The sequence below is a fragment of the Eleutherodactylus coqui genome, chromosome 1 (assembly GCF_035609145.1).
Source record: "Eleutherodactylus coqui strain aEleCoq1 chromosome 1, aEleCoq1.hap1, whole genome shotgun sequence".
NCBI classification, from domain to species: domain Eukaryota; kingdom Metazoa; phylum Chordata; class Amphibia; order Anura; family Eleutherodactylidae; genus Eleutherodactylus; species Eleutherodactylus coqui.
This window is the reverse complement of record NC_089837.1, coordinates 289,728,168-289,754,932: the sequence shown is the minus strand read 5'-3', so window position 1 is coordinate 289,754,932 and position 26,765 is coordinate 289,728,168. Positions and strand designations below refer to the sequence as shown.

General features: G+C 46.7%; 2 pseudogenes; one reads left to right on the top strand and one right to left on the bottom strand.

Moving 5' to 3' along the window:
* Positions 1 to 17,603: 17,603 nt before the first annotated feature.
* LOC136572338 (peptidyl-prolyl cis-trans isomerase E-like) lies at positions 17,604 to 21,632 on the bottom strand (annotated as a pseudogene).
* Positions 21,633 to 24,953: 3,321 nt separating this feature from the next.
* Positions 24,954 to 26,765, top strand: part of LOC136583454 (peptidyl-prolyl cis-trans isomerase E-like) — a 48,295-nt pseudogene continuing 46,483 nt past the window's right edge.

Sequence of the window (26,765 nt, the reverse complement as noted above, 5' to 3'; positions counted from 1 at the left end):
CAACAAGCACATATTCATGCTCCCCAACAGGTGTGAGCTGAATTTGGTCAAATTGGCAATCCCTGAAATGGGTAGAGTGGTCAAAGCAAGGGTTATATGGCCACCTTACTTCTGTCCGGACTTGCATATGGCAAAGATCATGCTAACTGGACAAATGATGCAGCAGCTACAGAGAACCTAGGTGTCACCCATTCTTGTTCAGTGTCGACGTCATCGCTGCTTTTGATTCTGTGTACCAGTTGGGCCATCATGGGGGACAGGGACCTCTGTAGGCAAGTTCTGTTGATTGTTCGCCATACGCCGTCCTGTTCTGTCGCTCCCGTCTTTTAGCCCATCTGCTTTCTTTCCTCGTTGACTTGTAACTGTAAAGTCCTTGACATATCAAAGTCCAAGGTTTTATCAAAGTCCAAAGGTTTTATCACTGACTCCTGCTGTCAGTATCTATTCTTCTTTCTTCCACGGCTTGAGGGCCGCTGCCTTTGCTGTGTTGTCGGCGAGGGTGTCATCTCTCGCTTCTCCATTGTAGAAATCGGTGTGAATTCTCCATTGCCAGGTAGTAGTAGTAGGGTTTCCATGAGACTCTGCACCGCTGCACCATTCTTAATTGGCTGTCCTACTGAGATAACAAGCTGTCTGGCCTTCCATATTGGGCCTGATTAAAAGAAGAGTAGCCGGATTCAAGGTATTACAACATTGGGAAGAAATATTGGGGGAGGCATGGAAAGAGCACATTGTAGCCGGATCTAATAGGCCAGAGATAAGTGCTTGGGTTACACTTGCATGAGTATGTTCTGGGTGTCATTTGGGGTGTGGACCACTAGGGGTAGTCCAATACCAACTTAGAAGATTTGTCAACCATTGCCTGTACTGCTGCCACCGCACAAGCAGATGAGGGAGCTCCTTGAGTCACTGGATCTAACCTCATGGCTGTGGTTGTCCTCCGTGCTTTTGTGTCAATACTGTCGTATGGGCAACAGTATGAAACAAGGCCCAGAAAGGTGCGGAATTTGGCAATGGGTGTATGTACAGTTATGGCCTGCAGAACTTGGTTAGTATTTGGAGGCCTCCAGGCCTTACAGCCTTCTGCAAGAGAAATTAACAGTGAAATTGTGGCCGGTTGGCAGTTTTTCCAAAGCATCAGCACACAGCACCTAACATGTGTGGCTGACCCTTCACCCCTTTTTTTTTTTTTTAACTAGGGGGATAATGTTTGACCCAGGGGTGTGTATCTGGGTCTCGTATATATTATCATGGTCGGTACATTCAATTTCCCTATGCCGGTCTTGTGGGTGTCAGGAAACGTGAAAAGCTGAGTTTGAGACAAGAGAAAAAAACAAAACTTTTTTCTTCTGGCTATCTATGATTCTTACCCCCTCCTTGGATAAGAGACGTGTTCTTGCATCATCTAGCTCCACCCCTCTGAATCAGGCTAATCCCTTACTTCCTTATTCTCTCATTCAAGGTTAGCAGTCCTCAGACACACATCACAACCCAATAAAGATAAAGTCTTATGCATCACACAATTTACATTTTACAAATTACGGGTCAATCTGCCCCGTTCCTCCCGTGGATACCTGGCCTTATCGTTACCTGCTTGTTTCCTATTCCTTGGCTTCTCTACCGTTTCTCTACAGTTTCTCTTACTCCCTGTAGTTTATTTATTTATTTTATATTGTCTGTGAATATACGTTACTTGTGCTGGGACTACAGGGCAAGTAACTTCCTCTTTTTAAGTCTCTCGCTCATGTGACAGCCCAGCGACAGGATTACAAGGGAGAACGTGGCTAATTTTTACTTTTACAACAGTTTTTGTCCCAGACTTCCAGCGACTGGGCAGATGCAGTCTTAGATGCCGGGCATCTCCATCTGATTGGTAATGTACTGCAATTCTCTCTATTTACTAAACTGTTATATTGAACGCTGGTGTCTTTGGCGTGTTTTAATACAGACGCCATTTCAGCCCACCTTCTCTTCCTCTTTTTAGGTCTCTTAGGGAAATTCTAACGTCTAATGCATAAATCTTATGTTGTAACCTTACGGTCACAGCGGTGACCACCTAACATTGTATGTGGTTACAATTGAATTGGGGACTTGGCAAACATAGATGTATTCTTAAGAGCCCCCTCAGGATGTGAGTGGCATATAACTTTTTACATTTGTATGACGGACGTATAGTTTATTTATTTATTACAGCACAGGAATTGCTTAACCTCTATTCAGAGTTATGGCACTTCCTCTTTTTAAATGTAGTTAGCAGCCTTTTTTTTTTTTTTTTCCTTTCTAAACAATTACGGGCACAGTTGAGCAGGACTGATACTAATTCTATATGATAGACAAACAAACTATTTCTATATAACAACTCAGCAGGATTAGCTCTACACAACAGACAAGCACACTAACTTTATATAGGTAGGACACACAGAAAGATTGCTTGATTAATCAATGATAACTTGACTCTCCACCCCTTCCACACTTTTCTGGGGGGTGTAAGAATTGACCTTGGTACATTGTTTGTTGCCTTTCAATTTCAATCATGGCTGCCAAATTCATGATTATAGAAGTCTTCTCAGACGCCGGACACAGTATGTCCCGCCATAGAGTCTCTAGCATTTCTGTCACTACACAGTTTATTGATCTACTCTCAGACGGAGGGATCTACTCGTGAACGTTCAAACGATAAACAAATATTTGGGGACACACACAAATAGACAGAGCACCAGTACGGCTGGCTTAGTCTCACTGCCCCTCGGGATACGTGTCTGACAGCTCCCTTCTCCCGGACCCTACAAGCAGGCCTAGCAGGAGCGGAAATCCCATATCAGACTTTTCTCTGGCAGTCTCTCCCTCCCTGGGCCCTCCAAACAGGCCTCAGGACTGCTGAGTCTCTGCGACAGGCCACCTGAACGGCTCCCTCCTCCCTCAGGAGAGGAAACACCCCGTACAGGCCCTCCCTAGAGGCAGCTATTGATGTCACCAATTAACTAGTACTCTCAAGACAACAGGCATGCAAACATTCCTTTTATATCTTATGACAGGTTCTTATCGAGTGATCGAGACTTATAGAAATACCTGTCGAGCGGGTCCAAATCGTTCGGCCTTGACACGGCACATAGGTGAGCCTGAACTTAGCCACACAGGTATAGATAATTAATTTATCTTACCGTGTTCTGATGATATTTTGGGCCCACCAAGTCCAAGGTCGCATATGTCCGTGTCTTCTGTCCGACCTCTATGGAACCTATCGATCACTCCCCGTATGGGCCACCAGCTGTCGTGGAACCTTCCTTTGTGGAACCACGGCTTACTCAATTTGGAATGTTTACACCCCTCCATATTAATTCTGAATTGATAATGCGCATAAGAAGTTTTCACACTGACACGAGGTTCAGCATGTATAGCTTCCTCAATTCTAACTTTAATGATCGGCGTGTAGCCTGTTTTAAGAGTTTAACATATCCGCCCATCTGGGCAGGTCAAAGATTACATAGATACAACGTATTGTTTAATTATTGGATAAGCATCTTGCAATTCTTCCATCCTCCGGTTATCTGTGATTGGCCATCAGGTGGTGGATGAAATGACTGGGTTGTCTTAGGCCCACGTGTGGTTCCTTCGATATAATTGGGTTACATCATGAGTTAGTAATAGCATAGACCTCCCATGTTATTTGCATACGTTTCCAGTAAAATTGCTTGGGTAATTTCTGCGGTAGCTGTTTCAGACTGCGGTTGTCCATGTCTGAGTTAACTGTCTTCCAAAATTGCAAAACAGATGGAAAACGTAACGTGTTTATACTATATATTATCTTGTCAGCGTTTTGAGAACAGAAGTTTCATGTTGGCTTCCCCATGTCAGCAGAGTTATAAAACAGATATTTTCATATGAGCGGAAGTACCTATTGCATAACTGTAAGAACATTATATTTGTAGCAAGACAGAAAGCAAATATGTATGCAGAATGTTAAATTGACAACTGTCTACTGCCAAGGCCCACCGATCCATATAGATATATACTGGGCTTCCACCACAACGGGGGGGGGGGGGGGGGGGGGCGTAGTACGCAACAAAATAGGTCATGCTGTGTGAAAATATACATCATGTGAATGAACTCAATGAATTCAATGGCTTCTATTCACTGCATATTATGTACGCAAATACGCTTGTGTGAACAGGCCCTTACTATACTGTCTTCCATTCGGCCCTTTGAAGGTCACCATATGCCTGATGTGGCCCTCAGTGAAAAGGAGTTTGACACCCCTGATCAAGAGAAAGGCAATCCCCTCCAAAATAATTCCTGCCAACACCAGATTTTGCAATCGGCTATCACCCTGGATCTAATCTGTCCTGCTGCATATATACATGTAATTATAGACTCAGAAGAGCTAACGCTGTACAGAAATAGACATATACAACCTGTTCCTAAGAGCTTCCAATCTAATAGACAATAAAAACTTTGCTGCTATGAGCTTCCAATCTAATAGAATATTAGATATACCTTAGTAGCAGCATATGCGTACCCTAAGATAGCTGCAGGGCCAGCACTCATTCAGCTGACAGTGATTCCTCCCAACTGCCCCAGGCATGGGTCCTGTGAAAACAGCCTTGCATCACTTCGGGAATCCTCCGGTCCAGTTGTCACAGCCGTGGCATTGGACCGTGGAGTTCTTCTATTGCTTTTAATGAGGTGGGCATCTGCAAGTAATTAAATACCTACGGATGTCATTTTATCCTAGTGTGCGGATCGCACGAGCGGGATAAAAATCGCAGCAGGCTTTATTTTCTGCAGCTTCCTGTAGGACAGCAGGAGATTTAAAGAAAACCAAAAAAAAAACAAAACACGTCGCTGGCATGCTTGGACAGATCCACCGGGCAGAAGAAAGAAGAACCGGCCATGATGAAAGACAGTTGTGCCGCGTCCGGATAGGTGAGAAAATGTCATTTTTAGTTTCATGGCTGCGGAATTCTGCACTCGAATTCCATGCGTGCTCATGGACATGAGGCCTTAAACCGGCTGGCTCTGTCATCTCGCCGTCAGACATGCACAGTACAGATTGTTTTATTTTCTTTTAAATGTCTGTTTTTCCCGTGCTTTTGCTAGGCGATGACGTGGGTACCTGTGACCTATTGACATTGCGGATGGGCCGCAGGTCAGACGGCTTCCATTGACTTCAATGGACGCTATCTGTGGTTAACTGCACAAAAATAGGACATGCTTTGATTTTCCCTCTGCTCGCAGAAATCACGATTTAGAGTGTAGGAAAAAGCAGTTTTGTATAGCATGTTTCGAACAGTATTTGCTGCGGATCTGCAGTGTGGATGCCGAACACGTATTCCAAAATGTAAATCCGTTTGTGTCAGCATCCTTAGGTAATAATCTCATCTTCCCTCGTGGATATGATCTGTCAGGTAAGATGAAACACTAACTTTTTATTTTTTTACTTTTTCATGATCGCTGTTATCCATACCACGGCCCATGGTGACATCTCCTTCCTTTTGGCTACCTTTAGTAGTGAGCCATAGTGAGATTTTAATTTTCCAGGCTCTCTAGCCTTCTGCGCCTGACAACTTTCCTCTTGGCGCACATGCGCAAAAGCCAGTGACAGGTTCATGCAGGACCAGATCGCAGCGGGATGTCTGAGGCCAGAGGGGAGTAGTTTCATCTCTCCTCACAGATCCAATCCACGAGAGGAGATGAAACTACCTTTTTTTCCCCTCGGAACACATCGACCATTGTTTTCAACGGGGTATGAGGTTTCCCATTGAAAACAGGATCGCAAGTGTACTGAAGTGATGGGAGGAGTGTTTGAAAAATGGCCGGTATCACGCTCAGCCATGTGAAACTAGCCTCAGAAAGGAGTGCGTTCATTCCAAAACGGATTCTAGATGATCAAAGATTGGATGATGTGGTTGAACCTGAAGCTGCTAATTACAAATCTGATTTCGGTTCACCAGTGTAAACCATGTTCCCTATGTGAAGCCACTGGAATGTGAAATTTTCCCTTTTTGAAATTATATGAGTTCCAGATTTTTCACACATTAGATGTATTATATGTATGAAGAGCTTGGTTGTGACACAATTCTATCTTTTTTTTTTTTTTTTGCTGATATAGGCCTTAATTACCTGGGTTCTAAATGTAGATTTTGACATCTAATCGCCTTAACCTGTATGGAACAAATAGGTTATGGTGGATCCAATCAAATAGGGCAGTGGTAGATTGCTAGTGGAACATAGTTCACGTTTATATCTACATAGGGTTAATAATTAGAGATGAGCGAACGCGTTCGTCTGAGCTTGATATTCGTGCGAATATTAGGGTGTTCGGGATGTTCGTTATTCGTAACGAACACCATGCGGTGTTCTGGTTACTTTCACTTCCTTCCCTGAGACGTTAGCGCGCTTTTCTGGCCAATTGAAAGACAGGGAAGGCATTACAACTTCCCCCTGCAACGTTTAAGCCCTATACCACCCCCCTGCTGTGAGTGGCTGGCGAGATCAGGTGTTCGCCTAATATAAAAGTCGGCCCCTCCCGCGGCTCGCCTCAGATGCGGTGTGAGTTAGATGAGGGACAGTGCTGTTTATACCGGAGCTGCTGTAGGGAAAGAATTGGTAGTTAGTGTAGGCTTCAAGACCCCCCAAAGGTCCTTATTAGGGCCACTGATAGCTGTGTGTTGGCTGCTGTTAGCAGTGGGATTTTTTTCTTCTCAAAATCGCCTCTGCAGACCGTTGCACCTGGCATTAGGGACAGAAGTGCTGCATAGGCAGGGAGAGTGTTAGGAGTGAGTGTAGCCTTCAAGAACCTCAACGGTCCTTTCTAGGGCCATATTTATCCGTGTGCAGTACTGTCCAGGCTGCTGTTAGCTGTGCTGCATTTTTTTTGGGCTTCTCAAAATCGCCTCTGCAGAGCATTCCACCCTCCATTGATACTGCAGGGAAAGAATTGTATAGGCAGGGCCACAACACAGTTATTATTCATAGAATATACGCAGTGCTGCCTGTTGGTGGGAAAAAACTGAAAACAAATCTATTTGTCCAGCCTCTGTCCGTCCTTACGGGCTGTGGACACGTGTGAGCTGCGTGAAAAACATTGCTAAATCATACGCACCCAGCTACGCTTTACTGCTGGCTTCGCCATTTGCTTTCCTTAATTGGGAAAAAAATACCTGCTCTGCCAGAGTTATAATAACTCTGCTACCCTCACGTTCTGTGACACATAAGCAGGGACACAGCACAGTTATTAAACTTCTCATGTTCATTGAATATACGCAGTGCTGCCTGTTGGTGGGAAAAAACTGAAAACAAATCTATTTGTCCAGCCTCTGTCCGTCCTTACGCCTGTGGAGACGTGTGAGCTGCGTGAAAAACATTGCTAAATCATACGCACCCAGCTACGCTTTACTGCTGGCTTCGCCATTTGCTTTCCTTAATTGGGAAAAAAATACCTGCTCTGCCAGAGTTATAATAACTCTGCTACCCTCACGTTCTGTGACACATAAGCAGGGACACAGCACAGTTATTAAACTTCTCATGTTCATTGAATATACGCAGTGCTGCCTGTTGGTGGGAAAAAACTGAAAACAAATCTATTTGTCCAGCCTCTGTCCGTCCTTACGCCTGTGGAGACGTGTGAGCTGCGTGAAAAACATTGCTAAATCATACGCACCCAGCTACGCTTTACTGCTGGCTTCGCCATTTGCTTTCCTTAATTGGGAAAAAAATACCTGCTCTGCCAGAGTTATAATAACTCTGCTACCCTCACGTTCTGTGACACATAAGCAGGGACACAGCACAGTTATTAAACTTCTCATGTTCATTGAATATACGCAGTGCTGCCTGTTGGTGGGAAAAAACTGAAAACAAATCTATTTGTCCAGCCTCTGTCCGTCCTTACGCCTGTGGAGACGTGTGAGCTGCGTGCACCCAGCTACGCTTTACTGCTGGCTTCGCCATTTGCTTTCCTTAATTGGGAAAAAAAATACCTGCTCTGCCAGAGTTATAATAACTCTGCTACCCTCACGTTCTGTGACACATAAGCAGGGACACAGCACAGTTATTAAACTTCTCATGTTCATTGAATATACGCAGTGCTGCCTGTTGGTGGGAAAAAACTGAAAACAAATCTATTTGTCCAGCCTCTGTCCGTCCTTACGGGCGGTGGAGACGTGTGAGCTGCGTGAAGAACAGTGCTAAATCATACGCACCCAGCTACGCTTTACTGCTGGCTTCGCCATTTGCTTTCCTTAATTGGGAAAAAAATACCTGCTCTGCCAGAGTTATAATAACTCTGCTACCCTCACGTTCTGTGACACATAAGCAGGGACACAGCACAGTTATTAAACTTCTCATGTTCATTGAATATACGCAGTGCTGCCTGTTGGTGGGAAAAAACTGAAAACAAATCTATTTGTCCAGCCTCTGTCCGTCCTTACGCCTGTGGAGACGTGTGAGCTGCGTGAAAAACATTGCTAAATCATACGCACCCAGCTACGCTTTACTGCTGGCTTCGCCATTTGCTTTCCTTAATTGGGAAAAAAAATACCTGCTCTGCCAGAGTTATAATAACTCTGCTACCCTCACGTTCTGTGACACATAAGCAGGGACACAGCACAGTTATTAAACTTCTCATGTTCATTGAATATACGCAGTGCTGCCTGTTGGTGGGAAAAAACTGAAAACAAATCTATTTGTCCAGCCTCTGTCCGTCCTTACGGGCGGTGGAGACGTGTGAGCTGCGTGAAGAACAGTGCTAAATCATACGCACCCAGCTACGCTTTACTGCTGGCTTCGCCATTTGCTTTCCTTAATTGGGAAAAAAATACCTGCTCTGCCAGAGTTATAATAACTCTGCTACCCTCACGTTCTGTGACACATAAGCAGGGACACAGCACAGTTATTAAACTTCTCATGTTCATTGAATATACGCAGTGCTGCCTGTTGGTGGGAAAAAACTGAAAACAAATCTATTTGTCCAGCCTCTGTCCGTCCTTACGGGCGGTGGAGACGTGTGAGCTGCGTGAAGAACAGTGCTAAATCATACGCACCCAGCTACGCTTTACTGCTGGCTTCGCCATTTGCTTTCCTTAATTGGGAAAAAAATACCTGCTCTCCAAGAGTTATAATAACTCTGCTACCCTCACGTTCTGTGACACATAAGCAGGGACACAGCACAGTTATTAAACTTAGATAATTCATTCACTAGAGGCAGTGGGGCCTTTCGTTTTCCAAAAAGGGCAAAAATTATATTTGGCCTGCAGTCTTGCGCCAATTTATTTCCTGCCTGTGAAATCAAATCACTGGTAATACAGCATGCTGAGGGGTAGGGGTAGGCCTAGAGGACGTGGACGCGGCCGAGGATGCGGAGGGCCAAGTCAGGGTGTGGGCACAGGCCAAGCTCCTGATCCAGGTGTGTCGCAGCCGACTACTGCGCGATTAGGAGAGAGGCACGTTTCTGGCGTCCCCACATTCATCGCCCAATTAATGGGTCCACGCGGGAGACGGTTATTAGAAAATGAGCAGTGTGAGCAGGTCCTGTCCTGGATGGCAGAAAGTGCTTCGAGCAACCTATCGTCTACCCGCAGTTCTGCGCCGTCCACTGCTGCCAATCCGAATCCTCTGTCTGCTGCTCCTCCTTCCTCCCAGCCTCCTCACTCCACTACAATAACACCTGCTCAGGAGCGGGAGCACTCCCAGGAACTGTTCTCGGGCCCCTGCTTAGATTGGGCAGCAGCGGTTCCTCTCCCACCAGAGGAGTTTATCGTCACTGATGCCCAACCATTCGAAAGTTCCCGGGGTCCGGGGGAAGAGGCTGGGGACTTCCGCCAACTGTCTCAACAACTTTCTGTGGGTCAGGAGGACGATGACGATCAGACACAGTTGTCTTGCAGTGAGGTAGTAGTAAGGGCAGTAAGTCCCAGGGAGCAGCGCACAGAGGATTCGGAGGAAGAGCAGCAGGACGATGAGGTGACTGACCCCACCTGGTGTGCAACGCTTACTCAGGAGGACAGGTCTTCAGAGGGGGAGTCAAGGGCATCAGCAGGGCAGGTTGCAAGAGGCAGTGCGGTGTCCAGGGCCAGGGGTAGAGGCAGGGCCAGACCGAATAATCCACCAAGTGTTTCCCAAAGCGCCCCCTCGCGCCATGCCACCCTGCGGAGGCCGAGGTGCTCTAAGGTCTGGCAGTTTTTCACAGAGACGCCTGACGACCGACGAACAGTGGTGTGCAACCTTTGTCGCGCAAAGCTCAGCCGGGGAGCCAACACCAACAGCCTCACCACCACCACCATGCGCAGACATATGATGGCCAAGCACCCCGCAAGGTGGGACAAAGGCCGTTCACCGCCTCCGGTTTGCACCCCTGCCTCTCCCCCTGTGCCCCAACCTGCCACTGAGATGCAACCCCCCTCTCAGGACACAGGCACTACCGCCTCATGGCCTGCACCCACACCCTCATCTCCGCTGTCCTCGGCCCCATCCAGCAGTGTAGTTCAGCGCACCGTTCAGCCGTCGCTTGCGCAAGTGTTCGAGCGCAAGCGCAAGTACGCCGCCACGCACCCGCACGCTCAAACGTTAACCATCCGCATCGCAAAATTCATCAGCCTTGAGATGCTGCCGTATAGGGTTGTGGAAACGGAGTCCTTCAAAAGTATCATGGAGGCGGCGGCCCCGCGCTACTCAGTTCCCAGTCGCCACTACTTTTCCCGATGTGCCGTCCCAGCCCTGCACGACCACGTCTCCCGCAACATTGTCCGCGCCCTCACCAACGCGGTTACTGCCACGGTCCACTTAACTACGGACACGTGGACAAGCACAGGCGGGCAGGGCCACTACATCTCCCTGACGGCACATTGGGTGAATTTAGTGGAGGCTGGGACAGAGTCAGAGCCTGGGACCGCTCACGTCCTACCCACCCCCAGAATTGCGGGCCCCAGCTCGGTGCTGGTATCTGCGGAGGTGTATGCTTCCTCCACTAAAGCACCCTCCTCCTCCTCCTCCTCCTCTGTCTCACAATCAAGATGTGTTAGCAGCAGCATGTCGCCAGCAGTCGGTGTCGCGCGGTGTGGCAGCACAGCGGTGGGCAAGCGTCAGCAGGCCGTGCTGAAACTACTCAGCTTAGGCGATAAGAGGCACACGGCCCACGAACTGCTGCAGGGTCTGACACAGCAGACCGACCGCTGGCTTGCGCCGCTGAGCCTCCAACCGGGCATGGTCGTGTGTGACAACGGCCGTAACCTGGTGGCGGCTCTGCAGCTCGGCAGCCTCACGCACGTGCCATGCCTGGCCCACGTCTTTAATTTGGTGGTTCAGCGCTTTCTGAAAAGCTACCCACGCTTGTCAGACCTGCTCGTAAAGGCGCGCCGGCTCTGCGCACATTTCCGCAAGTCCCACACGGACGCTGCCACCCTGCGCACCCTGCAACATCACTTTAAGCTGCCAGTGCACCGACTGCTGTGCGACGTGCCCACACGGTGGAACTCTACGCTCCACATGTTGGCCAGGCTCTATGAACAGCGTAGAGCTATAGTCGAATACCAACTCCAACATGGGCGGCGCAGTGGGAGTCAGCCTCCTCAATTCCTTTCAGAAGAGTGGGCCTGGTTGGCAGACATCTGCCATGTCCTTGGTAATTTTGAGGAGTCTACCCAGGTGGTGAGCGGCGATGCTACAATCATTAGCGTCACCATTCCTCTGCTATGCATCTTGAGAAATTCCCTGCAAACCATAAAGGCAGCTGCTTTGCGCTCGGAAACGGGGGCGGGGGAAGACAGTATGCCGCTGGATAGTCAGGGCACCCTCCTGTCTATTTCTCAGCGCGTACAGGAGGAGGAGGAGGAGCATGAGGAGGATGAGGAGGAGGGGGAAGAGACAGCTTGGGCCGCTGCTGACGGTACACCGGCTGATTGCCTGTCATCCTTTCAGCGTGTATGGCCTGAGGAGGAGGAGGAGGAGGAGGAGGAGGAGGATCCTGAAAGTGATCTTCCTAGTGAAGACAGCCATGTGTTGCGCACAGGTACCCTGGCACACATGGCTGACTTCATGTTAGGATGCCTTTCTCGTGACCCTCGCGTTGCACGCATTCTGGCCACTACGGATTACTGGGTGTACACACTGCTCGATCCACGGTATAAGGAGAACCTGCCCACTCTGATTCCCGAAGAGGAAAGGGGTTCGAGAGTGTTGCTATACCACAGGACCCTTGCGGACAAGCTGATGGTAAAATTCCCAGCCGACAGCGCTAGTGGCAGAAGGCGCAGTTCCGAGGGCCATGTTGCAGGGGATGTGCGTAGATCGAGCAGCATGTACATCCCAGGCAGTGCAACAGTCTTTAAGGGCCTGGCCAGCTTTATGGCTCCCCACCAAGACTGTGTCACCGCTCCCCAGTCACGGCTGAGTCGGCGGGAGCACTGCAAAAGGATGGTGAGGGAGTACGTAGCGGATCGCACGACCATCCTTGGTGACGCCTCTGCCCCCTACAACTACTGGGTGTCGAAGCTGGACACGTGGCCTGAACTAGCCCTGTATGCCCTTGAGGTGCTTGCTTGTCCTGCGGCTAGCGTGTTGTCGGAGAGGGTGTTTAGTGCGGCTGGGGGAATCATCACAGATAAGCGTAGCCGCTTGTCAACCGACAGTGCCGACAGGCTAACACTCATCAAGATGAACAAAGGCTGGATTTCCCCAGACTTCTGTTCTCCACCAGCGGACAGCAGCGATACGTAAGCAATACGTAGGCTGCACCCGCGGATGGAAGCTACGTTCTCTCTCACCATCCAAAACGGGGACATTTCTGCTTCATCAATCTGTGTCTAATATTCCTCCTCCTCCTCCTCCTGCTCCTCCTCCTGAAACCTCACGTAATCACGCTGAACGGGCAATTTTTCTTAGGGCCACAAGGCTCACTCAAATAATTTTTCAGAACAATTTTTATAAGTTTCAATGCGCTTAAAAGCATTGGAACTTTAACTTGAACCAATTTTTCGTTACACTGGGCTGCCTCCAGGCCTAGTTACCACTTAAGCCACATTAACCAAAGCGATTAATGGGTTTCACCTGCCCTCTTGGCTGGCCATGGCCAATTTTTGGGATGTACATTAGTACTGTTGATACAGCAATTTTTGTGGGCCCTCGCCTACAGTGTAATCAAATTAATTTTTAGCCCACCTGCATTACAGCTGACGTTACCTCAGCTGTGTTGGGCAATGCAATGGGATATTTCTATGTACCGCCGGTGGCTTCCTGGCACCCACCCAGGCAGTGGGTCCACAGGGAGTTAAACCTACATGTGTCCACTTGTAAAGAACCCCAGTCTGACTGGGGCATGCAGTGTGGGCCGAAGCCCACCTGTATTCCGCACGACATTACTACCTCAGCTGTGTTGGGCAATGCAATGGGATATTTTTGTGTACCGCCGGTGGGTTCCAGGGAGCCACCCATGCTGTAGGTGCACACTGAGTTTTTAATACATCTGTACACTTCTAAAGAACCCGTCTGACTGGGGCATGCAGTGTGGGCCGAAGCCCACCTGTATTACGCACGACATTACTACCTCAGCTGTGTTGGGCAATGCAATGGGATATTTCTATGTACCGCCGGTGGCTTCCTGGCACCCACCCAGGCAGTGGGTCCACAGGGAGTTAAACCTACATGTGTCCACTTGTAAAGAACCCCAGTCTGACTGGGGCATGCAGTGTGGGCCGAAACCCACCTGCATTAACCCTTTCCAGTCCACTGTGTGACCTGTGAAGACATTAGGGTTTAAGGCTGTACAGCTCCGTTGTTGGTAGACGTCCGTCGGGGTTCTCTTACTGTATATTGCCAGCCTCTCTGCTGTCGGAGCCTATCCTACGTGTCAGCTCATGCAGTACTGGCTTTAGCCAGCATATAGCGCCGTTGTATAACAGCAGAAAAAGAGTAAGCCCCCTAGGAAAACCATATACAAATTGGATTGGAAAGGGTTAAGCACAACATTACTACCTCAGCTGTGTTGGGCAATGCAATGGGATATTTCTATGTACCGCCGGTGGCTTCCTGGCACCCACCCATGCTGTAGGTGCACACGGAGTTTTTACTACATCTGTACACTTATAAAGAACCCCAGTCAGACTGGGGCATGCAGTGTGGGCCGAAGCCCACCTGCATTAAGCACGACATTACTACCTCAGCTGTGTTGGGCAATGCAATGGGATATTTCTGTGTACCGCCGGTGGGTTCCAGGGAGCCACCCATGCTGTGGGTCGACAGGGACTTCACAATAGGGAGTTGTACCTGCCTGTGTCTATGAATTAAAAAGCCCGGTCTGACTGGGGCATGCAGACACCTTGACAGAATGAATAGTGTGTGGCACATAGGTTCCCCATTGCTATGCCCACGTGTGCAGCTCCTGATGGCGGTGGCACAGGATTCTATTTCTCATTGCTTCTGTACAGCATTGTGGGCTATCGCTCCGCCACTTTTAAAGAGGGTCGCTGCCTAGCCGTGCCAACCTCTGCAGTGTGTGCCTGCGGTCCCTCGTCATGGCAGACGCAATTCTAAATAGACATGAGCGTGGTGTGGCATGAGGGCAGCTGAAGGCTGCGCAGGGACACTTTGGTGTGCGCTGTGGGGGGGAGGGGGGGGCGGTTGGGCAGCATGTAACCCAGGAGAAGTGTCAGTGGAGTGTCATGCAGGCAGTGATTGTGCTTTGTTGGAGGTAGTGTGGTGCTTAGCAAAGGTATGCCATGCTAATGAGGGCTTTTCAGAAGTAAAAGTTGTTGGGAGGGGGGGGGCCCACTCTTGCCGGTATTGTGGCTTAATAGTGGGACCTGGGAACTTGAGATGCAGCCCAACATGTAGCCCCTCGCCTGCCCTATCCGTCACTGTGTCATTCCCATCACTTTCCTGAATTGCCCAGATTTTCACACATGAAAACCTTAGCGAGCATCGGCGAAATACAAAAATGTTCTGGTCGCCCATTGACTTCAATGGGGTTCGTTGTTCGAAACGAACCCTCGAGCATCACGGGAAGTTCGTTACGAATAACGAACACCCGAACATTTTGGTGTTCGCTCATCTCTATTAATAATGAATGGGGAATAATGCTATCATGTCTCACATATGGCTGAGATGCTGTGAGCTATAATCACTAGAGCCTCTAGAGCAGGGGTCCCCAGCCACCGGTCTGCGGACCGGGGCCGGGCCGTTAGGTGGTTAGCGCCGGTCCGCGGCACCGCCGAAACTTTTCTTCTAAACACAAGGTCCACGGGCCGAATCCAGCCCGCTGCCTTGTGTTATGTGGTCTGCGGCATGCTGACGCTCACCACTGAAGCGATTACCAGCGCGGGCGCCGCAGCTCCCCACTGGTAATCGCGCTGATCCCGGCGCACACTGAGGTCTGTGTGCAGCCAGGATCCTCCTCCCCGAGTCCCCGGCTCATTACTTACCTCCTCCCCGGACGCTGACAGCAGGGAGGAGGTAAGTATATGGGTTGGGGGGGGTTATTTCTGGGGGGGGGCTGCCTGTTACTGTGGGGGCTGGGCTGATTACAACTGGGGGGGGCCTGCTTACTACTGGGGGGGGGCTGCCTGTTACTGGGGAGGACTGCCTATTACTGAGGGGTGGGGGCTGCTTACTACTGGGGGGGATGCCTATTATGGGGGGGATGCCTATTACGGGGGGGGTGCCTATTACGGGGGGGTGCCGCTTATTACTGGTGGGCGGCCTGCTTATTACTGGGGGTGGGGGCTACTTACTACAGGGGGAGGGGCTGCTAATTATTGGGGGGCTGCTTATTTCAGGGGGGCTGCTTATTACTGGGGAGGGCTGTCTTACTGGGGGGGAGATAAATTATATGCTGCCCTATGTGTGTGCTGGGAAGGGGGTAAATAGATTATATACTGCCCTATGTGTGTGCTGCCAGGTGGGGGGGGGCCTGCTTACTACTGGGGGGGACTGCCTATTACTGAGGGGTGGGGGCTGCCTGTTACTGGGGGGGGGCTGCTTACTACTGGGGGGGCTGCCTACTACTGGCGGGGCTGCCTACTACTGGGGGGGCTGCTTATTACTGGGGGGGCTGCTAATTACTGGGGGGTGGGCTGGTTATTACTGGGGGGTGGGCTGGTTATTACTGGGGGGTGGGCTGGTTATTACTGGGGGGGCTGCCTATTACTGGGGAGATGCCTATTATGGGGGGATGCCTATTATGGGGGGATGCCTATTATGGGGGGGCTGCTTATTACTGGTGGGGGGCCTGCTTATTACTGGGAGTGGGGGCTACTTACTACAGGGGGAGGGGCTGCTAATTACTGGGGGGCTGCTTATTTCAGGGGGGGGGGGCTGCTTATTACTGGGGAGGGCTGTCTTACTGGGGGGAGGAGATGAATTATATGCTGCCCTATGTGTGTGCTGGGGAGGGGGGAAATAGATTATATACTGCCCTATGTGTGTGCTGCCAGGTGGGGGGGGGGAGGGGGATATATTATACTGCCCTATGTGTGTACTGCCAGGACATTCTAAATGTCATAATTGACTAAGTATGCACTAAACTCCAACCCCCTTTATAACCCCGCCCTATATAACCAAAGCCCCGCCCATGTCCCGCCAATGAGAAAGCTCAGTACTGAATAGCAGAGCACTGTCATTGGCTGAAGCAACCTGCGACGTCTCTTAAGCAGGCTTGGCAGCTTGTAAATGTGACCTGGAGCAGCGACACAGTGGGTAGAAGTATATGCCATCTTGACCAAGCAATTTGTTTGTTTATTTTGCTTTTTTTTTTAAGGCAGCTCCGTATTACTTCCTTGGTTAGACTGATGATATTTAATGTCATCATCTCACATTTAATTTTTCTCTGTAAATACAGTGGAGAAAAAAAAACTGATAATTTGTTTTTTCCTCATCACCTTCTAAAATGTTTCTCTCATTACTTTTAAAAGGGCAACACTTTCAGTATAATCTTTTTGTTTTAGATGATTGAACAGTTTACAGTTAGTTTTACACTTTGGCGAAGAGGAGTTAACGTCTATAATAAATATAGGAGAACCACCTTTGTATCGTATTAGCCAGTAGAAACCTATGAACTCATATTAATAGTTTTCCATCATTGCCTTATTTACCTCACTATTGCTATCCTATTTCCTTTTGTGTATAATCACATGGCTCCAGATTCTGTGGTAAACCATCCCTGATAAAGAGACCCGAATTGTCTGAAAGACTCGCCATTTGTTATAGTCTTTTCAGTTACGTATTACAAAGGGAACAACTAAGAACACATTTGTGAATGAAAATACTCCCTACTAGAGATGAGCGAATGTGCTCGGCCACGCCCCTTTTTCGCCCGAGTACCGCGATTTTCGAGTACTTCCGTACTCGGGCGAAAAAATTCAGGTGGCGCCGTGGGTGAGTGGGGGGTTGCAGCGGGGAGTGGGGGGGAGAGGGAGAGAGAGAGGGCTCCCCCTTGTTTCCCGCTACTACCCCCCACTCACCCACGGCGCCCCCCGGCCACCCCGAGTACTTTTCACTCGAGTACTGAAGTACTCAAAAATGGCGGTACTCGGGCGAAAAAGGGGCGTGGCCGAGCACGTTCGCTCATCTCTACTCCCTACAGGCCACAACATGAGATTCACCAAAGTAAAAACCGAGGCTAGAAAACAAAACCTTTAATTTTACAATAGCTTACAAACATTTTTTAATGGATGATCATAATTCTCACCACGATTGTTGGTCATGGTCTTATCAGTGCAGAAGATATCACGTCATACATATTCACCACAATCGAGATGATTATTTTCTGTTTTGATTTTCCATCCTTGGTACCTTGAGCCTTTCCAAATAAAAAGGAGAAAAAAGAAGAATGCATATGAGAGCGACTCCATAATGTATTCACTGTAATAAACTGCATGGAAGGATTTTCTTAAAATACACATACATCATATCTCTGTATAACAAGCACAGGTGTATCGCAGTTTAGTTTACTTACCCTTTCAATTGTTTTACAATGGACTTGTTGTGTTCGGCCGCCTTCACACAGGCATTTACAGTGTAAGCCATGTGGAGGAGATTTCTGAAGTCTCCTTCAAATGGTGCAAACATTTTTCACCAGAAAATCCACAGAGTTTTTAAAACACGATGCGGATTCTATATCTGCAGCCAGTCTATAAATGTTGTGGAATTCAACCCCCTGAAACACAAAAGTTGAATTCTGCAGCTGTTCCACAGCTAAAAATACAGATTTGGCTGCAGTGGATTTCGCCACGTGAGAAGGTGCTTTTTTAATGATTCAAGAAATCATGTGGCATTTGCTACATCCACATGTATATATTTTACACACACACTATCTTATATACACTCACATATATTATACAGGGTGTTTCACTGGAAGCGTAACCCTTATTCCAACTTATTTGTGTAGAACTGTAACCATGTTCAGGAGTCTAGAGTTTATCAATGACCCTTGTCCTGTCTCATGCCATGGGTGTATTGTTCAACTGCTGGTGTGCAGTTCGCATTTCCAAGTAGGTGGGTCTCATTTATCCAAACTGTCTTACAGTAAATGCCCATTTAGACACAAAGATTATTGCTCAAAAGCCATATTTTGAGTGATAACCGTTGGGTCTAAACGCATCAACAGCTAACTACAAAAAAAACACTCCATCCCTTTGGGTTCAGCCTATTACTTCTCTCACACAAACACACACACACGTTGATCCAGAGGAAGGAAGGGGAAAAAACAAACAAACAATGAGTTAGAAGCCAATTTTCCCCATTTAGAGGAAAATAATTTATCCCTGACTCTAATCTAGCAATTGGAATCATCCCTGGATAGACAACCCATCTGAAGGGATTAATGACAGGCAACTTGTCACATGTCCAACCACAACATGATGAAAGTTCATTCTTTCTTGGGGGACAGGATCAACTCCAAGGTGGGTGGTCACACAGATCACTGGGCCCTACGCCAGCACACTTTCCCCTGTGGGCCACCAAAAATGTTAACGGTTTGTCAATAAACCTCGCATTGAAGAACAACATTAGATATGAAATTGCCACCATTGATGTGGGCATGTTGCAGCACACTTGACTACAGAGTGCCGGGTTCAGCAGTGCTTGGAGGGTAGCGGTGGCCACTTTCAACATGTTCTGTGAGGACTCTGAATATGGACACCTACCTGGGTTCCTGATGAGTTCACTCGTGACATTGTTTCGAACACAAATATTACAATGTTACTGGGTTGCACTTCAAGTGAAGCACCCTGTACACACAATATATAATATAGAATAAATTGGATTCTGTTGATGGTTAGAGGACCAAGTTCATGTGGAAAACTAGACTGCTTGAATTATCAAGCACTTCTTTTCACAGCAGTGATTGTTTTTTCTTTTCTCTCCTTCAAGAAGGAGAAAGTTTCTTCTGAATAAGGGAAGAGGTTTCTTATTGGGCTCCATCCATCTTTGCCATTTAAGAACATTGAATTATAGATACATTTAAGAGCATTCATGGGGTAAGTTTGCAAATACTTACTTCCATCTGCCGTACAACATCCATTCCCTCCATCACCTCTCCAAACACAACATGTTTTCCATCAAGCCAGTCTGTCTTGTCACATGTGATGAAGAACTGTGATCCATTTGTATTTTGACCAGAATTTGCCATAGAGAGTAAACCTGTACAAAGACAACCTTAGAATGGAAAAACTAAACCGCCTAAAATACTGACCTAGTATAGGGGTGTTTCAATTGCTGCAGACTGAAGGATCCGCAAGTGACCCTGAATGACATTACTAGTCAATTTTGGTAAAATTCTTCTTTTTCATTGACTATATACAGTGAGACATATGTTGTACATATTGGGACATGTCTATTAAGTTATGTATGCCAAATTTCTACAATACAAAGGTTGCAATGTTGGTACACATCGTAAATTTGTGACTTTTCAGGGGCTTTAGGTTTGATCTCTGCACTTTTTCAGAAGTGGGTTTGGTCTAGCTTTAGGAGGCATAGCCATCCACAGCCTACCGGAGTAGCTGGAACCTACACTAGCTTGGGTGTTAGTCTGGCACATGTAGGTACTGCCAATTGCCACAAATATATTAAGAGGCACATTCCTCCTAATACATTTATCTCGCCGAGTCAGCTCATAGTTTACTTTGATCAGAGTATAAAGCAACAGTTTAAGTAACTAGGCTCCTAAGTGTTTATGGGAAATCTATCAAAATAAGCTTACCCACCTACACCTGTGTGCTTTAGAATGAGGTTCTCATCATCAAATTTCCATCCCCATAGATGGATTTTCCGCCTGTGCCATTGTGATTGGTGAAGTCACCTCCCTGACACATAAATTGAGGGATAATTCTATGGAAGCTGCTTCCTTTGAAGCCAAAGCCCTTCTCATGTGTACAGAGACAGCGAAAGTTTTCTGCAAGTTAAAAAAACAAAAACATAAAAACACAAATGTGGACATTCTTACATACAACCCCCCCCCCCCAAAAAAAAAACAACTGTATTTCACTAAAATACCTAGTTTCCTCGAAAATAAGTCTTTGCATAATTTTGGAGGATGCAGAACGATTTTTCAGGATTTTTGAAGCTGCTTGAACTATAAGCCCTACTCCAAAATTAAGCCGTAGTTACTGTCAATAAAAAAAGTCAATTTAAATAGTGTCCAGGCAGCTATACTCATAAATAAAATCCTTCGGAGTAAAAATAAATTTTAAGACCTGGTCTTATTTTTGGGGAAACAGGGTAGTTGTGTTTAGGGCTCATACAGTATGATACGTACAACTTATAGCCTTGAAATCAATTAGCTCAATTTATTGAATGAAAGCATTGTGCCGAGATGGCATCCCCTCTTCATATTAAGGCTCCTGAATGTCAAAGACAAGGGTCCCCTGGCCGGAACAAACCAGTCACGTGAAAGTCCATCCTGTAATACTACATTTTCCCTGCAGTGGAAATATCTCACTAGCAGAAGCTTTCCCTCGCATTACCAGCTTTTAATGGGGGTGACAAGAGTTAGACCTGAGGAAATCATCATTTTGAATGGGATTGTGCATGTTGGCATAACCTCTTTTAACCCCTTCTCGCCACATGACTTAAGGTTACGTCATTGCAGGCAGGTACTTAAGGCAACATGACGTAACCTTACGTCATATGGAACTCGCGGGATCTGAAGAGATCCTGCGGTATCCGGCAGCGGGAGCCAGCTATTACTAATAGTAAGGGTGCATTGGGACAGCGACCCCTGCTGTTAACCCCATACACGCTGCAATCTTCGTAGATCGAGGTTTATAAAGGGTTCACAGAGGGAGCGCACTCCCTCTGTGAGGTCATCGGATCCCCCCTCCCCCGACTTTATCGAGGATAGCCGACAGGTTGCCATGGCAACATGACGTCAGCTACAGGCGTCCTGCTTTGCCATTGCCTATGATCGCTATAACCAGCGATAAGGCATTGCAGGACAGAAGTCCTGCAATGCCTTACCACAGCGATCATAGCTGCTATGGATCAAGTTCCTGAGGACCTAAATAGTGTAAAAAAACAAAATAAATAGTGTAAAAAGAAAAACATAAAAAAATAGAAAAAAACAAGAAACACAACCCCCTATTTATATGAATAAACTTAAGAAAAAAAAAAAACACACGTGTGGCATCATTGTGTCCGTAACGATCTGTGCTATAATTTGATCAAACTAATCCTGCGCAGCAAAACCTGTTAAAAAAAAAAAAACAGATTAAAGGCTTATTTATTCATTTTACCTTCAAAAAGGCGCAATAAAAGTGATCCAAAAAGCTATATGTACCCTAAAATGGTAAAACTAAAAGCTACAGCTCGTGACGCAAAAAAAAATCCCTCACATAGCTGCGACAATGGAACGATTGAAAAATAATTATAACTTCCAAAAGAAAAGTGTCTATTGTGCAAAATTGGAAAAATCTAAAAAAAATTATGTTTTTGTTATAGTTGTAATCGAACCGACCGCAGAAAAAATGTATTGTGTCATTTATGACTTGCTCCACTCCAATCCATACTAAATGCAGCAGCTAGGCTCATTTCTCTATCCAGTCGTTACTCAGACGCCTCTGCATTATGCCAGTCGCTGCATTGGCTGCCCATCCACTGCAGAACTAAATTTAAACTGCTATACCTCACTCACAAAGCTCTGCATGGCGCTGCACCAGCATACATCGCCTCCCTCCTGTCAGTACACCACCCAGCCTGCTCACTCCGATCGGCTAACACACTCAGACTAAACACCCCTGTAATACGAACCTCTCATGCTCGCCTACAGGACTTCACTAGAGCAGCACCCATCTTCTGGAACGCTCTACCCCAAGGCATCCGGACAATTTCCGATGCACGAAATTTTAGACGTGCCTTAAAAATGCACCTCTTCAGGGAAGCATACCAAATCTCCTGACCTAGTCCCCTACCCCTCCCTATGGTGCCCCACCCTGTTTGCTTTCTAATAATTGATCTGCACATGAAATTTCCTATTGGCTGTGTTCCCCAGCCCTTGCACCTCCTGTACCACCCCCAACCATTTGTGTCTAACCCAATGTACCTCACATTGTAATTGTTGTATTGTTCTGCATACATCCATGCCTGAAAGCGCTGCGGAATAAGTTGGCGCTATACAAATAAAGATTATTATTATTATTTATGCTCTTTGATTGACGCACTTAAAAAAATTTAAAATATATGCACCCAAAAATGGTAGCAATAAAAAAAAAAAAAAAAAAAAGGTTGGCCACGCAAAAGACAAGCCCTTATATGGCCATGTCAACGAAAAAATAAAAATGTTATGTAATGAAATGAAAATCCCCCAAAAATCGTTGCTTCCTTTGACTAACCAATTGACTAATCGTTGACTAACCACTACAGATTTTTTTCACTGCGAAATTCCCAGCATTTTTTTTCTGCAGGAGCCTATGAGACTTGTAATGTTAAAATTGCAATTTCCCACGAAATCGCGATTTTAACATTACAAGTCCCATAGACCCCTGCAGAAAAAAAAACTCAGCGAATTTCGCAGTGAAAAAAAAACTGTTGTGGGTAGTCACCCTTAGGGCTTATTTAGACGACCGTATATCGGCTCGGTTTTCACACCGAGCCGATATATGGTGTCATTGTCTGCAGGGGGGGAGGGATGGAAGAGCCAGGAGTAGGAACTGAGCCCCCCGCCTCTTCCTCGCCCCTCGCCACTATTTGCAATAGGAGGGGCGGGGGCAGAGCTAAGCAACAGGACTTAGCTCCGCCCCCGTCTCGCCCCCTCCTATTGCAAATAGTGGCAAGGGGCGGGAGCTCAGTTCCTGCTCCTGGCTCTTCCATCCTCCCCCCCCATGCAGACAAGGACACCGTATATCGGCTCGGCGTGAAAACCGAGCCGATATACGGTCGTCTAAATAAGCCTTTAGGGGGTTAAAGAGGTTTTCCAGTTTGCTCTGAATAAAGCTTAATCATTGTACAATAATAAAATAGCTTTGCAGCTTTCTAACATCCCTTCTGCTCTAATTGCTCCATTTTAATTCTATTTTGCAGATCTCTGCTTGCCATCAGTGAGTGCAGAAATTTGTTACATTGCTATGGCTGAAAAACTTGCCTTGAACATGTCAAACTTCATGGGTTGTACCAAAGCTGGACAACGCTTGGACATGATCAGGGCTTAAGCCTCTAGATGTAAACATAAATGCTTTAAATCACTGAAAGCAAACATCTCAAAAAGTGAGAAACTGAAATAAATTAGAATACTATTTCATCATACATTGGACAAGCTTAACGAACATAAAATTAGAAGAAAAAAAAGATTTTTTTTGGATAAAGACAGGAAATGCAAATGAAACATGCTGGTCATTCACAGAGAAATATCCTGCAATAGTCTGTAATAACCCAGCTCTGCCAGAGAGCCGTGTATACATTGCCAGAACAGCTCTGATCCCATCAACAGCAAGTAGATTCAATCTTTATATATTTTTTAAAACCTAAGGCTCAATGTCCACGGGCGGATTTGATTTGCTGAATCTACGCGTGGCACCTGCGTGACATCTGCAAATGAAGCCGCCCATAGGGAAGCATTGGGCATCCGCACTTCATTTAACATCTGCGGATTTTTAATTTGATTTGCAGATAATAAATCGCAGCATGCTCCATTTTACCGCGGATGTGGCTTCATTCATCTCTATGGGAGCTTACGATCCGCATTGCATCCACAAATACATTCGCAGATTTAAAGGTTATAATCTATTCGGGAGGTGGCGGAAAGGCTGGGAGGTGGGGCTGCGGATTTGTTCCACACGGATGATCCAAAAGGCATCTGCGTGGGAAAAAAAACGCAATCCGCGATCTCCTGCAAACAATAAAAAAATCAATTTGATGACTTGCAGTGATCCGCTGCGGAAATCCGCATAAAAAATCTGCGTGTGTATGGACATGAGGCCTAAGGCCTCATGCCCACAGGGAAAATCAGATCCGCTGCGGATTTGTAACGCGGATTTGGGCTGCGGATGCACTGTAATTGTCTTTTATTTTTCATGCGGGAGATCAATTGAGCTATGTGCTCTATGAGCTCCTGCACACGTGATCCGCACTAAAATGGAGCATGTCCATTTTTTGTTTTCATGCTCCAGAAAGATTTTAATTCACTTTTAAATACCATCCGCGAGTATTTATCTACCCGCGGGTGGTCAATGCATTCCTATGGGGCGCGGATCCGCGTGCGGGAAAAACGCTGTGGATTTTAATCCTTATTTTCCCCGTGGACATGAGGCCTTAGGCCTCATGTCCACGGGGAAAATCAGGCCCGCTACGGATTCTCCATGGAGAATCCGTAGCGGGTCCCTCCTGCCCCGCAGACATGAGGGCTGAAAATAAGAATTAACTCACCTCTCACACGCTCCGGATTTTCCCTTCGCCGCAGCTTCATCTTCTCTCCGTTACGGCCGGATCTTCTTTCTTCAGCCCGGCGGATGTGTATGGCACGTCGGTTGCGTGCCGCGCACATGCGCCGACCCGAAGAGAAAAGATCCGGCCGCGACGGAGAGAAGATGAAGCCGCGGCGAAGGGAAGATCCGGAGCAGGTGAGTATATTCTTATTTTAGGTCTCCCGCGGATCCGGATGGCTTCCATAGGCCTCAATAGAAGCTTGCGGGAGCCGTCCCCGTGGGAAACCCGCACGAAAATGGAGCATGGTCCTGATTTTTTCATTCTCCATTTTAAAAAAAATCAATTTTATTGACCATCCGCGGGTATTTATCTACCCTCGGGTGGTCAATGCATCATGCCTAGGGGTGCGGATCCACGGGCGGGAGGAGAGTTAAAATCCGCTGCGGATTTTAATTCTTCTTTTGCCCGTGGACATGAGGCCTTAGAAAGGTTTTCCCAAGTACACAGGATAGCATTGATCCTATTACCAGCACCAATATAAGGCTCCTGGATAGAATGCTAGGCAGCCCAACCTCTGTATCTTAATTCTTGATTAAAGGGGTATTCTGGCCTTCTTTCAACTGACGATCTATCCTGTGGATGTCAGTGCAGCAGGACTAATTAATTAGGGCTAATTATTCGCTCAGGTCCTTTCATCTTGTTATCCAATTCTATCAGGATGATACCTGCGCTGCAATTTTGGAAACGTCCAGGACATTTGTCAATTTAACACTAACAATACAAGTTGGTTAAGTTGACTCTCTGTCACTTAACTTGATTAGTCTTTATTTTCCTACAAAAGTGGCATAAATCGTAGCACACTTTATTCATCATTTTTTCTATCATCTATAATATATGTGTCTGTTCTTCTTTCTTTTAACTATTAGTAATAAAAGTTATATTTTAATATTTATTAGTTCTAAGGTCCATTTAGTTAGCTTCTTGAAACCATTTCTTGGACTTATATTGCCTTTGTGAAATTCGATTTTACGCTCGCAAATCCATGGTAGAAAATATGCCGCTTATATGCCACATGTGAAGATACTTTTTCCCTAGGATAAGAGTTTAGGTAATATAAGATTTAAGGTTTTGTATCCTCCTAATATCTGTACTTGGAGCTATGATTACTATAGGACCAGTACCTCTTGTGCTGCAGGTTTAGGAGCTTCTGACCCTTCAGCCTGTTCGCTCTCCTCCAGTGTTTACCAGAAAATCTTTTGAGCCAGTCGTCATCAGACCAAACTATAATAAAAAAAAATGAAGTGTAAACCTTAGAACATGGAAGTAAAGTAGACATTTGTAAAGGCCCATTTATACACAACGATAATCGCTCAAAAGGTGTCGCACAAGCGACTTGAGCGATCATCGCTGTGTCAGCGCAAGATGCAGAAGGCAAGCGGGGTGTCTTAAAAAGAGACAGATCATCTCGCCTGGTCAGTCAGAGCAGCAGGTGTAATTCATGGGATGGAATGAGGGTTGAGTATCCTTCCAACTCTTCCCCAACCGACTCCAGGACCCTCTCCATGCTGGACTGAGACACAACACAGTTTTCTTCTATGTTTAAACACTATGGGGCTGATTTAATAAGACCAATAACTGTAACCAGTAATGTAACTTTACATCCTGTGGCATTAAGGGTTAGGAGGTGTATGCCACTTAATAGATGTGTCTTGGGCGGCTCATGTTAAAGAAGAAGAAATCTTTACCAGCTATGAGGCAGTCCCCTGGTGTAAATTCTACTAAACATAGTGGGTGCCCCCACCTACTTCTCTAAAAGTGTGGAGCGTGGTGCAAAAATCCCAAAAGTTACAAGTCTTAGTGCTGGCTATATTTGTGCACAAAATGTGCTGCTTATTTTTTCCCAACATTTGTCCAAGTTGCCACCCCGC